Genomic DNA, 15,538 nt, shown 5'->3' on the forward strand with positions numbered 1-15,538 from the left:
TATCCAGGTTTCAGTCAGACACAGGATGTCTAGATTTTTTTCGACAATCATGTCATGGATGTTAGTTGAGTGGTTGTTCAACGATCTAGTATTAAGAAGAGCCATTTTCAGGGACCTTCCTGACATGTGTCTGTGAAAGGAGTGGTCCATATTGGATGTAGTATTTAACTTCGGGTTTCCATACTTGTTATGGCACATCCTAGTGTCGCATTAGCGTCTTGTAGGTGTTTAGGGATTCCGGGATTGGAGCTGGCTTGCTTCTCTGTGTTAGGTTCTGTCCGTTTATCGGGAAGCAAAAGGCGAGGTAAATCAATTGGGTTGGTAGGAAGGCATTCATCACTTGTGACCTGTGCGTTCTACTGGTTTAAAGCAGGGTCTGTATGAGTAGGGCCCATGGCGTCAAGTCTGGTGAGTTTCAGTTTGTTAATAAGAGCGACACTGTTTGCTCACACTATAGCTAGGGACTGAGATTCGCCCTCACTGTATCCTATTTTGGGATAAATAGAAGCCTAGGCGATATGGCTAATAATAAGGGGAACAGAGTCAATTTACCTTGAAAGATGAAGTGTCGGGGGGCAGCACGCTGAGTTTTTCGATGACCCAGCTAAAACCGGCTTGTCACAGAATCACCGGCGCTGAAGTGCCTGCCGTTTCCTAAAATGTGACTAAGAGGATTATGGGGACTGTAGGTCCCACACAGAGCTTTGCTCTGTTGTTTCCTCTGAGTGTGCTTTTCTCTCTGCACTTTCACAAAGGATGCAAATCCAAAACAGATTTCACTAGTTATTGCACACAAATACAATCTACATCTACAATCCACAATTGCAGGCACTCGAAGACTTGATTATGTGAGAGAATGTAACAGATGAAATAGGTAGAGTGTCTAATCAAGTCAACAATGCTATGATAGTGATACCTGGAGGAGAGTAGTAGGATTACAGTTTAAATTGTCAACGAAGACCGACTTGTCACAAAAGCACCGGCGCTGAAGTGCCTGATGTTTCCTGAAATGTGACAAAGAGGATTATGGGTATGTGGGATGTTTTAACACCACTAGTCCAGGCCTTGCAACATTACTGTGCATTGCTTGCAGCAGAAACATCAGAAATGGCCGCCGGAAAGCATTCTGCTTGCTAAAAATCACTCAGAAGTGCGCAGGAAAAATCTGAAACATAGGCCGCCATCCACTTTTACCTATGTCAGTGGTAACACAGGAGACCACTGCCAAAACCCATCATTTGGCTACCCAAAAAGCAAGGCTGATTGCAAAAGAAAATCTGTTTTTCTTGGTTGTCAAAATTGCAAAAATCATGGTTCACAAACCACCCAAAAGATCCAACCTCATTGTTGGGTGCTGAACATCATTCTACTTCAAGAATCCACAGAAATATACTGTCAGCAGAAGTATATGTTATCAGAACAAAATCCACTTTTGAAGATGGTTGCTGGAAAGAAATATGTCAAAAATGGGTCCAATACCGTTACTCGCCTCTGTCAGACGCTGGCGATCTCTAAATCTGACAGGTGAAACTTGTGTCTCAAAAGCTAAATATGCCAAAGAAGGGACTTCCATGAAATGCAATATAGGGTGCCACACATTGATTTTCATGTTGAAAAAGAGTGGAATTGAAGATATGTTTGCTTATTTTAAATTTGTAACTGTAATTTTTCACAAGAAACAATGTCACAATTGACCATAAGGTAACTTGATTCAGCTAAACTCCAAGAGGTTTCCCACACCGAGCTTCAAACACATGCCACACCTTCTCCCTAAACAAAGGAATCTTTTCCCCTGTTCTCTCTGACAGGCAAGTGTGAAAGGAAAAGGGAGGAGCACTCTGGCATGTTGCTCTGAGTGAAGACAAAGGACTCCCTTGAGCTGAATGAAAATGCTAATTCGGGTGTGACTGACACCAACTGCCCAGGAAGACAAGCCCATGTGACTCTCTGGCTCAGCCAAGCCTTGGAGGCGGGCCAGACTGAAGATGTGGATTTGAAACTGAAGTAACTGTATGTTTCAGAAAAGGACTTATAGCAAATTGTACTGAACTGATAAAAATATGGGATTTATAAGGTTATTAAAATGAAAAATTCGCCCACAGTTTAAAACTAATCTGGAATCTGTCCGACATTCAGAGACTGAACCACGAAAAAGTTCATAGTCTAGCAATTGTGATTATGTTAGGAACATGAAAAATTACAGGAATATGCCCAAAGGGTATGTGCATGCATGTGTAAAAATTGGTACACAGCTGACGCTGAGTAACCGCCCAAAAGAGACTAAAATTGTCATTTGTGAACCAAAACTCGTAGGAAGATAAGATTTTGACAGAAACGTACCTTAGTCAATCTGTCATGTAATTATGTATTATTAACAAGTTGTGCATATAGGAAATAGGTTTTTTGGGAAAAACAGATTTTCTGGGTAAGAACAAAGGGGAGGGATTTTTTTCTGTGTCCCTCTGACACATGATGACACATCATGACACACTGTTCCCTTCTCAAATCAGGAGAGGGGGAATTCTCTGACCTATCAGATCCTTAGAGGGTTGGGTATTGTATAATCAGCCTCCCCACCCCTTTGGAAAATGGATAAATAGGGACTGTTGAACACACATTCACTCATCACTGATCTACCGGCGAAGCCCTTTGCAGGAAGAACCCATCTCTAGACTCCAGACTCCAGAACCAGACTCCAGAAGCAGACTCCAGAACCCTGAAGCAGAGGCCCAACCCAAAAAGCTGAACCCTTCTCATTGGGCCTTTAAAAATCTTGCAACCTGATTTTAACCCCTAAACTTCCACGGGGCCTAAACCATTCAACAGCCTGGCTGAGCTGTTTTGCTGCTTCTGGCCAAGAACCCTTGCTAGAACCCAAGATCCAGATCAGTCCAGCAGAGCTGTAACACAGAACCTGTCAGATCCAATCCAAGAGGCTGTGCAGACCAGAGTGCCTTACTGAGAGCAGAACCCAGCGCCTGAGACCTGTCCGGTGGCGAGCGAAGTCCAGTCCAAACCTTTGACCAGATCTTTGACGGGTCCATTCCGTTCCAAAACCATAGTAGTGAGCATTTAGCATAGAACTGTCCATAGTCATCTCTTAGCTTAAGTACTCCCATCCAAACCATTCCAACACATCCATAACTGCATTATTGAATCTCTTTTGTCTATCTTGAATCTTTCTCTTATCCACATAATCCTGTTATAATTGTAGCGATAATCATCTTGGCGCTAACATATATTTTCTGGACAAAGGCAATCGTCTCAGGCAGATAGAAACCATCCGGAGGTGCCTCTGGATCATGACTGTGCTGTCCGTGTAGTTTGCGGCTCCATAAACTCCCTAGTGTTAAGAAATCTTTGTTCCAAATCTTCAACAGCGCATCTTTCATTTTGAAATCTTGACTCTTTTGAGAAAAATCGACCTTGACTAAAACCTGTGTAACTTTTGAACCGTATATGCTAGGAATGAATTCCAACTCCTGATAGTTTTTCCGTAATCGCATTTTTCGTGCGCTGAAAAGTTTGCCGCAATTTCGCATTTGGCTCAATTTCACCACATGTAAAAACAGCTATTTCTTTCAACTTCTGAATTTCGTTTTCCATCTGCTAATCATTCTACAATCATTGCTAGTGTTTCCCTGATCCCAATCCAAAGCAACTCTCACTAGTTCTGAATCCCATTTAGCGAATTAGAATCATTTTTCACATTTTTTCCATTCAATTCAACCACATTTAAAAGCAATTGACCTGTTCAAAATCATTACTGTTCTCTCCAAGCTTGCTGGGGGGAATCGGATTGAAACTGCAATTGTTGATTGTTATTCCTGAAACCTGTGTGCCCTCATTCCATCTCTTCATATTGCATATTTGGGGGAGTGAGTAGTAACAGGGGGAAAGAGTGATCACATTGTCTTTGATTTAAGTCATATCACGTTTTATTTCTGTGTTTCATTCTTTCCTATCATTGCAATTCCTTGGACCCATACAAAGTTATTCTCTGCTACATTATTCTTCCTATTCCTACTCCTAATTGATTAAAGAGATTGTTGATATTGTAATATTACCCATTGCTGATCATTGCATAAATATTCATAAGTGTGATATTCAGATATTATTCATATATATAAAAGTGTGATATATATTGTTCAATTTTTCAAATAAATCTTTTAATTTGCAAAACAAACCTGCTTCTTGGCTCAGTGAGGCCGGGGGGATTCAAAGAGAGGGGCGTTATATAAGGGTACATCATCCAGAAATAAAAGAACTTTTGACATAAAAATATATAAATAAGGGTTTCCATTGGGCATCCCATACTAGGCATTGACTTAGTTGGAGTGCTGGGTTGAAACCACTTACAGGTAATGTAGTTCCCACACTGAGTTTTGCTCCTTTCGTTCCTCTGAAACATGGTCAGTTGGGTAACCTCTTGTTTAAGATGTTTCACTGTTTTACTTAAATATGCGGGGGCTGCCTTTAGCTCTGATTTAACTGTGCAATTTAATCTTTGAATGGGCAGAGGCACTCCAGCAGGTCTTATTTGGTGAGCAAAGTAGGAGCGGAAGCAAAGTCCTGAGGGTGAGCATTGCTTCCGACTCGGACCTAGAATGTTTTCCTTTAGAAGGCGCCATTTTTGGGTGTTTCTCTTGGAAGTAGACAAGAAACCAGTGAGCGTTTTTCCTTTATGAGATGTCTTGCATGCAGACATCTGCAAATTGAGGCATCAACACAGGGGATTTACTATTTCAAAATGTTTTCTAGAGCTATTTGCGGCTTGTTCGATTTCTGAGTTATTGAAAATTGCTCTTGCTCTACATCACTTTTTTTTTTATAGGTTTTATCGGCCTGTTTAGAAGCATCTTCACTTTCTTTGGATTTATGTTTAATCCAGGTAGACTCTATCCTTCGCTTCTCTTTTTTTGTGCATCCAGTTCGGGAGTAAACCATTTTTGGTGATCAGGGCTATCTCTGACCAGTCTGTATTTTAAGGGTGCCACCTTATCAATTAGAATGTTAAGCCTTTCATGATATTCTTTAAAAAAATATTCGGCCGAGTCATCGTTGGAAGTTTCCCGCATGTTGGTGCCGAGGCAGGATGAAAGCTCTGCAGGATCTATGTTCTTGTAATTCCTACGGGTAACAGATTTGTCTGGGTTAGGGTGCTTGGTATGTTCCTTAGGAAGTTGGATATGCCATTCTATAGAATGATGATCAGACCGAATGCATGGTAAGGTTTGATCAATCTGGACGCCTACGTTTCTGGTGCACACCCAATCGAGAATGTGATTTTTGTCATAGTGGGTGTGTTGTTAATAACTTTGAATTCAGCGTTATGTAGGGCCCTTTCTAGTTCTATGGCTTCTTTGTCGGATTTTTCCCCTTTCCAGTGATTGATGTTGCAGAGGAGAAGTGTAGCACGATTTGCGCATTCTAGTGAATTCAGGATGTGTGTTAGATGCTCATTAAATGTGGGCATTATGGTAGGTGGCCTGTACATGAAGATGATACTGATGCAGCTGTTGGGTTTGGGGGTCATTTTGGCTAATAGTATTTCACAGTCACAGTCCTGGCAGGCAATGGGGGATGAAAACAAGCCTAGCTCTGTTTTTGCTATTATTACCACCCCAACTCCTAATCCTCATTCCCTATTTTGACAGAGCATGGAGTATCCTGTGGGTACTGCTAGATTGATGGCAGGGCCACTTGTATTTTGTATCCAGGTTTCAGTCAGACACAGGATGTCTAGATTTTTTTCGACAATCATGTCATGGATGTTAGTTGAGTGGTTGTTCAACGATCTAGTATTAAGAAGAGCCATTTTCAGGGACCTTCCTGACATGTGTCTGTGAAAGGAGTGGTCCATATTGGATGTAGTATTTAACTTCGGGTTTCCATACTTGTTATGGCACATCCTAGTGTCGCATTAGCGTCTTGTAGGTGTTTAGGGATTCCGGGATTGGAGCTGGCTTGCTTCTCTGTGTTAGGTTCTGTCCGTTTATCGGGAAGCAAAAGGCGAGGTAAATCAATTGGGTTGGTAGGAAGGCATTCATCACTTGTGACCTGTGCGTTCTACTGGTTTAAAGCAGGGTCTGTATGAGTAGGGCCCATGGCGTCAAGTCTGGTGAGTTTCAGTTTGTTAATAAGAGCGACACTGTTTGCTCACACTATAGCTAGGGACTGAGATTCGCCCTCACTGTATCCTATTTTGGGATAAATAGAAGCCTAGGCGATATGGCTAATAATAAGGGGAACAGAGTCAATTTACCTTGAAAGATGAAGTGTCGGGGGGCAGCACGCTGAGTTTTTCGATGACCCAGCTAAAACCGGCTTGTCACAGAATCACCGGCGCTGAAGTGCCTGCCGTTTCCTAAAATGTGACTAAGAGGATTATGGGGACTGTAGGTCCCACACAGAGCTTTGCTCTGTTGTTTCCTCTGAGTGTGCTTTTCTCTCTGCACTTTCACAAAGGATGCAAATCCAAAACAGATTTCACTAGTTATTGCACACAAATACAATCTACATCTACAATCCACAATTGCAGGCACTCGAAGACTTGATTATGTGAGAGAATGTAACAGATGAAATAGGTAGAGTGTCTAATCAAGTCAACAATGCTATAATAGTGATACCTGGAGGAGAGTAGTAGGATTACAGTTTAAATTGTCAGCGAAGACCGACTTGTCGCTGAAGCGCCTGATGTTTCCTGAAATGTGACAAAGAGGATTATGGGAATGTGGGATGTTTTAACACCGCTAGTCCAGGCCCTGCAACATTACTGTGCATTGCTTGCAGCAGAAACATCAGAAATGGCCGCCAGAAAGCATTCTGCTTGCTAAAAATCACTCAGAAGTGCGCAGGAAAAATCTGAAACATAGGCCGCCATCCACTTTTACCTATGTCAGTGGTAACACAGGAGACCACTGCCAAAACCCATCATTTGGCTGCCCAAAAAGCAAGGCTGATTGCAAAAGAAAATCTGTTTTTCTTGGTTGTCAAATTTGCAAAAATCATGGTTCACAAACCACCCAAAAGATCCAACCTCATTGTTGGGTGCTGAACATCATTCTACTTCAAGAATCCACAGAAATATACTGTCAGCAGAAGTATATGTTATCAGAACAAAATCCACTTTTGAAGATGGTTGCTGGAAAGAAATATGTCAAAAATGGGTCCAATACCGTTACTCTCCTCTGTCAGACGCTGGCGATCTCTAAATCTGACAGGTGAAACTTGTGTCTCAAAAGCTAAATATGCCAAAGAAGGGACTTCCATGAAATGCAATATAGGGTGCCACACATTGATTTTCATGTTGAAAAAGAGTGGAATTGAAGATATGTTTGCTTATTTTAAATTTGTAACTGTAATTTTTCACAAGAAACAATGTCACAATTGACCATAAGGTAACCTGATTCAGCTAAACTCCAAGAGGTTTCCCACACCGAGCTTCAAACACATGCCACACCTTCTCCCTAAACAAAGGAATCTTTTCCCCTGTTCTCTCTGACAGGCAAGTGTGAAAGGAAAAGGGAGGAGCACTCTGGCATGTTGCTCTGAGTGAAGACAAAGGACTCCCTTGAGCTGAATGAAAATGCTAATTCGGGTGTGACTGACACCAACTGCCCAGGAAGACAAGCCCATGTGACTCTCTGGCTCAGCCAAGCCTTGGAGGCGGGCCAGACTGAAGATGTGGATTTGAAACTGAAGTAACTGTATGTTTCAGAAAAAGACTTATAGCAAATTGTACTGAACTGATATAAATATGGGATTTATAAGGTTATTAAAATGAAAAATTCGCCCACAGTTTAAAACTAATCTGGAATCTGTCCGACATTCAGAGACTGAACCACGAAAAAGTTCATAGTCTAGCAATTGTGATTATGTTAGGAACATGAAAAATTACAGGAATATGCCCAAAGGGTATGTGCATGCATGTGTAAAAATTGGTACACAGCTGACGCTGAGTAACTGCCCAAAAGAGACTAAAATTGTCATTTGTGAACCAAAACTCGTAGGAAGATAAGATTTTGACAGAAACGTACCTTAGTCAATCTGTCATGTAATTATGTATTATTAACAAGTTGTGCATATAGGAAACAGGTTTTTTGGGAAAAACAGATTTTCTGGGTAAGAACAAAGGGGAGGGATTTTTTTCTGTGTCCCTCTGACACATGATGACACATCATGACACACTGTTCCCTTCTCAAATCAGGAGAGGGGGAATTCTCTGACCTATCAGATCCTTAGAGGGTTGGGTATTGTATAATCAGCCTCCCCACCCCTTTGGAAAATGGATAAATAGGGACTGTTGAACACACATTCACTCATCACTGATCTACCGGCGAAGCCCTTTGCAGGAAGAACCCATCTCTAGACTCCAGACTCCAGAACCAGACTCCAGAAGCAGACTCCAGAACCCTGAAGCAGAGGCCCAACCCAAAAAGCTGAACCCTTCTCATTGGGCCTTTAAAAATCTTGCAACCTGATTTTAACCCCTAAAATTCCACGGGGCCTAAACCATTCAACAGCCTGGCTGTGCTGTTTTGCTGCTTCTGGCCAAGACCCTTGCTAGAACCCAAGATCCAGATCAGTCCAGCAGAGCTATAACACAGAACCTGTCAGATCCAATCCAAGAGGCCGTGCAGACCAGAGTGCCTTACTGAGAGCAGAACCCAGCGCCTGAGACCTGTCCGGTGGCGAGCGAAGTCCAGTCCAAACCTTTGACCAGATCTTTGACGGGTCCATTCCATTCCAAAGCCATAGTAGTGAGCATTTAGCATAGAACTGTCCATAGTCATCTCTTATCTTAAGTAATCCCATCCAAACCATTCCAACACATCCATAACTGCATTATTGAATCTCTTTTGTCTATCTTGAATCTTTCTCTTATCCACATAATCCTGTTATAATTGTAGCGATAATCATCTTGGCGCTAACATATATTTTCTGGACAAAGGCAATCGTCTCAGGCAGATAGAAACCATCCGGAGGTGCCTCTGGTTCGTGACTGTGCTGTCCGTGTAGTTTGCGGCTCCATAGACTCCCTAGTGTTAAGAAATCTTTGTTCCAAATCTTCAACAGCGCATCTTTCATTTTGAAATCTTGACTCTTTTGAGAAAAATCGACCTTGACTAAAACCTGTGTAACTTTTGAACCGTATATGCTAGGAATGAATTCCAACTCCTGATAGTATTTCCGTAATCGCATTTTTCGTGCGCTGAAAAGTTTGCTGCAATTTCGCATTTGGCTCAATTTCACCACATGTAAAAACAGCTATTTCTTTCAACTTCTGAATTTCGTTTTCCATCTGCTAATCATTCTACAATCATTGCTAGTGTTTCCCTGATCCCAATCCAAAGCAACTCTCACTAGTTCTGAATCCCATTTAGCGAATTAGAATCATTTTTTCACATTTTTTCCATTCAATTCAACCACATTTAAAAGCAATTGACCTGTTTAAAATCATTACTGTTCTATCCAAGCTTGCTGGGGGGAATCGGATTGAAACTGCAATTGTTGATTGTTATTCCTGAAACCTGTGTGCCCTCATTCCATCTCTTCATATTGCATATTTGGGGGAGTGAGTAGTAACAGGGGGAAAGAGTGATCACATTGTCTTTGATTTAAGTCATATCACGTTTTATTTCTGTGTTTCATTCTTTCCTATCATTGCAATTCCTTGAACCCATACAAAGTTATTCTCTGCTACATTATTCTTCCTATTCCTACTCCTAATTGATAAAAGAGATTGTTGATGTTGTAATATTACCCATTGCTGATCATTGCATAAATATTCATAAGTGTGATATTCAGATATTATTCATATATATAAAAGTGTGATATATATTGTTCAATTTTTCAAATAAATCTTTTAATTTGCAAAACAAACCTGCTTCTTGGCTCAGTGAGGCCGGGGGGATTCAAAGAGAGGGGCGTTATATAAGGGTACATCATCCAGAAATAAAAGAACTTTTGACATAAAAATATATAAATAAGGGTTTCCATTGGGCATCCCATACTAGGCATTGACTTAGTTGGAGTGCTGGGTTGAAACCTCTTACAGGTAATGTAGTTCCCACACTGAGTTTTGCTCCTTTGGTTCCTCTGAAACATGGTTAGTTGGGTAACCTCTTGTTTAAGATGTTTCACTGTTTTACTTAAATATGCGGGGGCTGCCTTTAGCTCTGATTTAACTGTGCAATTTAATCTTTGAATGAGCAGAGGCACTCCAGCAGGTCTTGTTTGGTGAGCGAAGTAGGAGCGGAAGCAAAGTCCTGAGGGTGAGCATTGCTTCCGACTCAGACCTAGAATGTTTTCCTTTAGAAGGCCCAATTTTTGGGTGTTTCCCTTGGAAGTAGACCAGAAACCAGTGAGCATTTTTCCTTTATGAGATGTCTTGCATGCAGACATCTGCAAATTGAGGCATCAACACAGGGGATTTGCTCCAGACCACCGCTTAGGTCAATTCACTGTACAGGTGCTAACCTATTGGGAAGTAGTGGCGAGACAAGGTTGAGAGTGATACTTCTGGAATCTGCTGACCGTACTTATTAGAATTCCTGCATGTACAGAGTCTGATAAATCAAGGTTGAAGGCTTAAAAAGCTATATGACAATTAAATCCAATAATAAATGGTAAATGGATCCTTAAACATGATATAAAGTGGGATAAAAAAAGACTTTGGATGAACCAGGGGTCTAACAACGAGTGTCTAGGTCATCCAGCAACTGTTGTGGGGATCTTGTTTTAGTAAGACAGTAGCTGTGGTGGAAGTATTATAATAAGATTAAGAGTGTCTCAGCACTGTAGCCAACAAAATTGAAGAAGACGTCTGCTGCGTGTAGACTCCTCCCAGAGCTGCACAATCAACCGATTGGTGTTAGTATTCGCAAAAAGGAGAAACAGAAAGATCATGCAGGCTGGAGAAGTAACACCACCTGGTTAATATCAATAGTGGCACAGAGTTCGGCCCTTTGGGGTTTCAATCAGCACCCCAACAGCGTTTCAGCCAGAGACAAGACGAGAGGGGGTGACCTCCTCCATGACTGGCCATCTGAGGCCTTCTTAGTGTGTGCTATATGGCTGGAATTGTTAAGGGAGCTGCCTCCTGTTCACATAGTCAATGCTTTCTGCTCTGTCAGCCACTCCCCGTTAGTGAGCGGGCAAGGCAACCATCTCATTTCCTTCTCCCTGCAAAGTGCCGGGCAGGAGAGCATACATGCAACCCCTCTGGATTTGGGCAGGAGAGTCCTGATTATTTCACCAAAAATCGTGCTATAGTTTACTTTCTCCCTCCTAAAATATGTTTAACCCCAATTCAATTCAATGGGAAAATTCACTTCTCCCGATTTCTGTTAAAACATCTTCATGTGGCAAAATGTTGGCATGTATGAGAGGGTTTCAGCTTTTGGTAGATTCAAGTCCCCTGAAATGCACTCAAAAGTTTGTCCAGTAAATTCACCAGCTCATGATATCATATCACATAACTCCTGTGCTGGGTGCCAGCCTCTTTCTATGTCTAGGCAGTTGGAGCTCCCCATTCCAGGTAGCTATTTTGGAAAATGACCCCAAATCTTTCTCTTTACTACCTCCAGAACTTTTGACCTGAAGCTCCCAGCGCAGCAGCACATTAAGCACACCAATTGCACCATTATAGAATCAATGCACAAGTGCAAGTTCAATTTTGCATGTTATTAGCAATAAGGTTGGATATTGCCCCAGTGCAAATATGTATACAATATTAGCTGCAGTGCTAATACCATCCCCTATTAGAAATAGATCCAATACTGCTCTGTTGCAAAACTACACTCTAAGAATACATGTATTGCTGTTGGGAAATGTGTGCCCTGATGCTAATACCAGCTAAATCTTCTACAGGAATATTCAAGATATTCGTTACTTGGGATTAATGAGAGTTAAAATTAGAAAAAGAAAAGGAAATATTGAACAAATATTGAGACCAATGTAGGCAAAAACAATGTTTTACTTTAATTCAACAGTGCCTGGACTTGACCCGGATGTAATGAAATGTAATGTAATTTGTCATTTGTATGACGCCTTTTCCCATAGGTATGGCATCAAAGCACTGTCAAAGCAAAGGATCATGAATGATGTAATTGTCTGTGACAATAAGGAATTCAGTTGACATATGTTACATTTGAGTAATTTCAATATGTTCTGAAATATATGAAATAGACTGTTGCATTATAAACTGCTGCACTTTATTTTTGTTAAAATTAAAAGAAGGGATAATACTACGTATTTAATGTGAAAAACTATACTTTTATCTTGCAGTATTATTGCCAATATAAAATGCAAATGTAATGCATTTAAAACAAGCAAATCCACGCTACCACTTGGAGAATAATTATCAGTATCTATAATTGGACATCAATTTTCGAATAATTATTATTATTTTGCATTTTTAAAGCGCTCACACAGCCCACAGGCATCAAGGCGCTGTTACAGGAATTGTTTTTTTTTTGTTTGTCTTAGTTGCATATTTATAACGCACTGAAATACCCAGAGGTTTCTAAGCGGACCGGGGATCGAACCTGTGTTGCTTCGTGTCGTCACTGTTGCCGCTGAGCTATCGTCCCAGGACAATCATATTAATTCGTACGAGAATTACACTGTTCTTCAAAACACCACCATTGTTCAAAGGACAATCAATAGCAGATATTATTTTGAGACTGATAAGTTGTTAGGTATGAGAAGAATTGAGATTTCCAAAGATAGGGGATGGTATAGATATATTTGCCCATTTAAAGATGGCCGCACACTGATGTGGAACTAAACATAGTAACAAGACCACCGATCTGCGTTCTATGTTTATTGAACTAGAGAAGTCCACTGAGAACAAAAATGAGTACCGGTAATGATGTTGCATTCCTTATAGATTGCCATTAACCAAACGGTCAACACACCAGGTTCCTCTGAAGCTTACTAGCTATTAAGTAGCCTATAACCTTTACTCTTTTACAGTAGATTTGAACAAGTAAACATACACATTTTATATTAAGGATACATTCAATATTACATTTCTCATTCTTTTAACTTTGTAGTCAACAATAACACAGAAGGCATTTGAATACTAAGAACGAAAATAAATAATTAAGAAACACTTCACAACTCCACGATTAAAGTAAACGGATAAAACAAACTTTTTTTACAGTAATAATAAGTTTTGTTTCAAATGTATGGGATCTTATAAGTAGTAACAATTAATACAAATTAACATTAATTCAATAGAAATAATGTTACACTAATGTATTGATGAAAATTACCAATGAATATTATTATTACCAATTAGGTTGACAGAATAAAAAGCTTAGAAGAGATTTAAGCAATCAAAACAAATGAGTTATAAATGCAAACAACTTCAAAATAATAATTGGACAGTACTACAATAAGGGAATGAATAACAACTATGTTATTATTTACTACAAAAATTACTATAGTATTACCAAATTAGATTTCATTTGATGATAATACCTAATGATCTGATAAATAGTGTAACATAATTGTTCTTTTGGTTTCTCAAAGACCAATTAAAATGTATTGCATATATGATTTTCAAGAAAAATATGTTTATTATGTATTATCATATAATTGACGGATGATAACAGTAATTATTACAGCAGATAGAAGCAGGAGGATTCTGGCATGAAGCTCTATATAAAAACTTGATATTACTATACATTGCTGCTACTGGGGTTGCACCTTGTGTAATCCTAGTGTTTTCTACTGGATCCAGTTGTTGACATATGGGGTTGTGTATATTCCCATAACTACTACACAGAAAGTATCACTCGTTATATTAGCAAATGTCACTACCCTACCTCTCAATGTCTGTACATCTGCAGACTGTACCCTGCGAGCTCTACTCTTTGACTCCCCTCAGTGCACCCCTGTTCCCCTGCTGCTAGCCACCCCCTCCTTCCCTGGCTCCGCATTTCATGTAATGTCAGCCTGCTGTGGCCTTGTGCTGATACACTTCACTCTGCAACATTGTACATATACAGACATTGAAAACAATGACAGTGAGATGGAGAAACACGCACACAATTTAGTTTGCAGGTTTGTCAGCGATAAGGCAATTCATGACAAAAGAATATTTAAACACTGATGGAAAAAAAAGTGTTTTTTTCTCAGGTTGTAGACAAGATATTGCCAGGCAAAAATGCAGCATCAATATTCATCAGAAAAGGGCATTTGTGTGACACGCGTCCTGTTCAGGCGTCTCTAAAAATCAGGGGGTTCCACTAGTCTAACACTTTAAGAAATTACCCTAAATAAGAAAGAATAGAAATGACAAATAACTTGTCTTTCTGGACTTCTATACAAGGTTTAAAGGTTTATTTCATGCACACTTCAGATGGGCGAGTCACTGATTTAGTCTGTTCTTAAACACCTGAACTCAGCCTTTTATCCTTCTGAGGTAGATAAAGGAGTACCACCACAGATTGGGTGTATATTTGTTCTATATAAAGCGTTGAAGCTTACGTGCTTTATAATGACACATCATTATCATTTGGTCTGCTTGCGTTCACAGTGATTTGGTAATATGGGCCTATACACACTGATATTAACGATAAATATGGTGATCCATTCTTGCATGAAATGTATATCACATTATAGTGATGTTGTAACCATATTTTTTGTTGTGCACTTAGGAACAATGCTATGTGATGCCACTTCTTGTTTTGTCAAGGGGTGAAGGGTTGTGTTCCTTCTCTTCCAGTGATGCCAATTCAGGCTGGGGTCAAATGACATCACTTCCTGTGATGCCATCAAAGGTCATGTGATGTCACTTCCACTACCCCTGGCATGATTAAAGTAAACGGATAAAACTTCCTGCAAAGGGGGCATGGCCTACCAGTTTGGGCTTCACTGCTCTCATTGGGGGCAGGAGCAAGACTTCTGCTTCAGTATAGGTGCAGATGAGCTAACCAATTATGACATGAGTGTCAACCCAAGGGTATTTCCAGTGGTAATGATTGATTCAGATCTTTCCCTTCTTTGCTTTTTGGTACTTACTCCAAAGGTAGCCGAGATCTCATCCGCTCTCTTTAGATTACTTTTCACAATATATGACCAGGAAACTAGGAAAGGTCCTTCGCAGGGGTGCGTGTCTCCCCATTACACACATCCCTGACATGTAGTACAGCCATATTACATTCATGTGGCAGGAAAAGCTGCTTTCAGTGCATGATGTCATTGTATAACTGGGGTAACACATGGCACAAACAAATCATTCGGAACTATTTTTATCTGCTAACCTAATAGGGAATAACACAAACTCGTTTTTACAGTTTCTCAGCAGCAAACATTGCACAAAATAATTGTTCTCTATTTTTCCTATGGTGCATAATCTATGTTTATTATCACCCAACAACAGTTGGTGATTTAACAATAATGTGTGTTCATATACAGTGCTGAATGCCAGATTAGCCCTGCTTCTAAGCACTGTAATAACAGTCGTTATTATTACAAAATATAAAGGTACTCTGTGTACCGGTCTGGCAGGATGAGGGGTTAA

Source organism: Ambystoma mexicanum, chromosome 11 (assembly GCF_040938575.1).
Source record: "Ambystoma mexicanum isolate Mex_15411 chromosome 11, UKY_AmexF1_1, whole genome shotgun sequence".
In the NCBI taxonomy this organism is placed as follows: Eukaryota; Metazoa; Chordata; class Amphibia; order Caudata; family Ambystomatidae; genus Ambystoma; species Ambystoma mexicanum.